Source organism: Orycteropus afer, unplaced genomic scaffold (assembly GCF_000298275.1).
Source record: "Orycteropus afer afer isolate SDZICR_OR568_19922 unplaced genomic scaffold, OryAfe1.0 scaffold00648, whole genome shotgun sequence".
NCBI lineage: Eukaryota > Metazoa > Chordata > Mammalia > Tubulidentata > Orycteropodidae > Orycteropus > Orycteropus afer.
In genome coordinates, this window is record NW_006922235.1 from 191,580 (window position 1) to 194,636 (window position 3,057).

A 3,057-nucleotide genomic window follows, 5' to 3' on the forward strand; every position below is an offset into this window, starting at 1 on the left:
CTTCCTCCTTCAGTACCATTGGTTCTAGATTATATGCCACCTCCTGAAATGGATGAAGATCAACCAGTTCTTTTTGGTACAGTGACTCTGTGTATACCTTCCATTCTTCTTTTGATGTTCCCTGCATCATTCAATGTTTTGCCCTTAAAATCTTTCAATATTGCAACTCGAGGCTTAAATGTTTTCCTCAATTCTTTCAGCTTGAGAAATGCTGAGCGTGTTCTTCCCTTTTTTGGTTCTCCAGCTCCAAGTCTTTGCACATTTCATTATAGTAATAGGCTTTGCCTTCTCGAGCTGCTCTTTGAAATCATCAGTTCAATTCTTTTATCTTGTCATTTCTTCTATTTGCTTTAGCTACTCTCCACTTAAGGGCAAGTTTCGGAGTCTCTTCTGTCATCCATTTTGGTCTTCTCTTATTTTGTCTTTTTATTGAACTCTTACTTTCTTCATGGATGATGCTCTTTACGTCATCCCACAATTCTTCTGGTTTCCAATCATTGGTGTTCAATGCATCAAATCTATTCTTTAAATGGTCTCTAAATACTTGTCCATACTTACACTGAATACCCAACTTCATACTTGTCCATAATTACACAGAATATCAATGGATTAAATGTACCTCAAGAAATAGAGAGTTGTAGACTGGATAAGAAATCATGACTTATCAAGTACTGTCTATTAGAGACTCACCTTAGACACAAAGAAAAAAACTAGATGAAAAATTAAAGCAAATGGCAACCAAAAATATTGGCAAGAGTGGCAATATAAATTTCTGATAAAATAGACTTTAAGATAAAAATGACCATAAGAGACAAGGAAGGACATTATATAGGGATTAAAGAATCAATTGAACAAGAGAACACAACCATAATAAATATCTATGCACCCAATGAAAGAACTACAAAATACATAAAGAAGACTTTAACAGAATTGAAAAGACAAAAAGAGGACTACACAGTAATAGGAAGAGACTTTGACATACCACTTCCAATAAGAGTTACAACAGCTAGAAAGAAATTCAAGAAAGATGCAGAAGAACTAAACAATAAAATCAACCAAGGTGAACTTATAGACATGTACAGAGTGCTTCACCCAACAGAAGCACAATATACATTCTTTTCCAGCACACATGGAACATTCTCCAGGATAGACCAAATATTAGTCTACAAAACAAGCCTCAATAAATTTAAAAGCATTGAAATACTGCAAAGCATCTTCTTAGATCACAAAGCCATAAAATTAGAAATCAACACTAGGAAGACCAACAGAAAAAGAGGAAACACATGGAAACTGGAAAACACCCTCCAGAAAAATGACTGGGTAATAGAAGAAAGAAAAATTAATTATTTAAAAAGTTCCCTGAACCAAATGAAAATGAAATCAATTTTTGGGGGGACATAGCAAAAGCAGTAATCAGAGCACAAGATATTGAAATACATGTGCACATCAAAAAAGAAGAAAGAGCCAAAATAAACACCTTAATTAACATGTAACAATTAGAAAAAGAGCAGCAAAAAAAGAAAGGAAAAGAAAGCAATTGCAGAAGAAAAGAAATAATAAAGATTTGAGCAGAAATAAATGAGACAGAAAATAGACAATAGAAAAAATCAACAAGACTAGCAGTTGGTTCTTTGAAAAGATTAATAAAATTGACAAAACACTTGCAAACTTAACAAAGGAAAGAAGATGAAAACAGCATAAATAAGAAACAAAAGGGGTGATATCAAAACAGAAACAACAGAAATAAAAAGAATAATATCAGGATACTATGAAGAACTGTACTCCAACATATTTGAAATGGACAGATTTGTAGAAGCACACTACTTACCTAAACTAACACAGACTGAGGTAGAAAATTTGAACAGAGTCATAACAAAAGAAGAAATTGAACAGATCATAAAAAAAATTACCAACAAAAAAAAAGTCCTGACCCAGATGGTTTCATTGGAGAATTTGATAAGTCATTCAGAGAAGAGATGACACCAATCTTACTCAAACTATTCCAGAACATAGAAAAGGATGGAATTCTCCCCAATTTGGTTTATGAAGCAAGCATAACACTGACATCAAAACCCAGCAAATACACCACTAGAAAGGAAAACTACAAATCAATATCTCTTATGAATATAGATAGAAAAATCTTCCACAAAATTCTAGACAATGGACTCTAATAGCATATAAATAAATAAATAAATAAATAAATAAATAAATAGATGCATCATGACCAACTGAGATTAATAGCAGGTATGCTAGGATGACTGAAGAGAAAAACAATCAATGTAATCCATCACATAAGTAAATAATAAATAAAGGAAAATAATCACATGATCTTATCAATACATACAGAACAGGCATTTGATAAAATCTAGCACCCATTCCTGATAAAAGAAAAAAAAAAATCTCAGAAAACTAGGAATAGAAGGAAAATTCTTCAACATAATAAAGAGCATATATGCAAAACCAACAATCAACATTATTTTCAATGGAGTGATAATGAAACTATTTCACTTGAGAATGGGAACCAAACAGGGATGCCTTCTATCTCTAGTTCTATTCAACACTGTATTGAAAGTACCAGCCAGAGCAATAAGGCAAGAAAGGGAAATCAAAGGATTCCAAATAGGTAAGGAAGAACTACAACTATCCCTATGTGCAGATATTTTGATCCTATACATAGAAACCCCAAATGACTAAGCACGAAAACTACTAGAATTTATTGAAAGATTTAGCACAGTGGCAGGATACAAGATAAACATAGAAACATCAGTTGGATTCCTTTACACCAGCAGAGGTGTCTGAAAAGGAAATAAGAAATCAATACCGTTTAAAATAAACTCAAAACTCACTGCTGTCAAGTCAGATCTGACTCATAGCAACTCCTCTTTGGGTTTCTGAGGCAATATTACTACAGAAGTAGATTCTCCAATCTTCTTTCCAAGGAGTGATATAAGATACTTGGGGATAAATATTACCAGGAACACAAAAGACCTGTACAAAGAAAACTACAAAAGACTACTTCAAGATACTATAAGAGATCTACATAAATGGAAAAACATA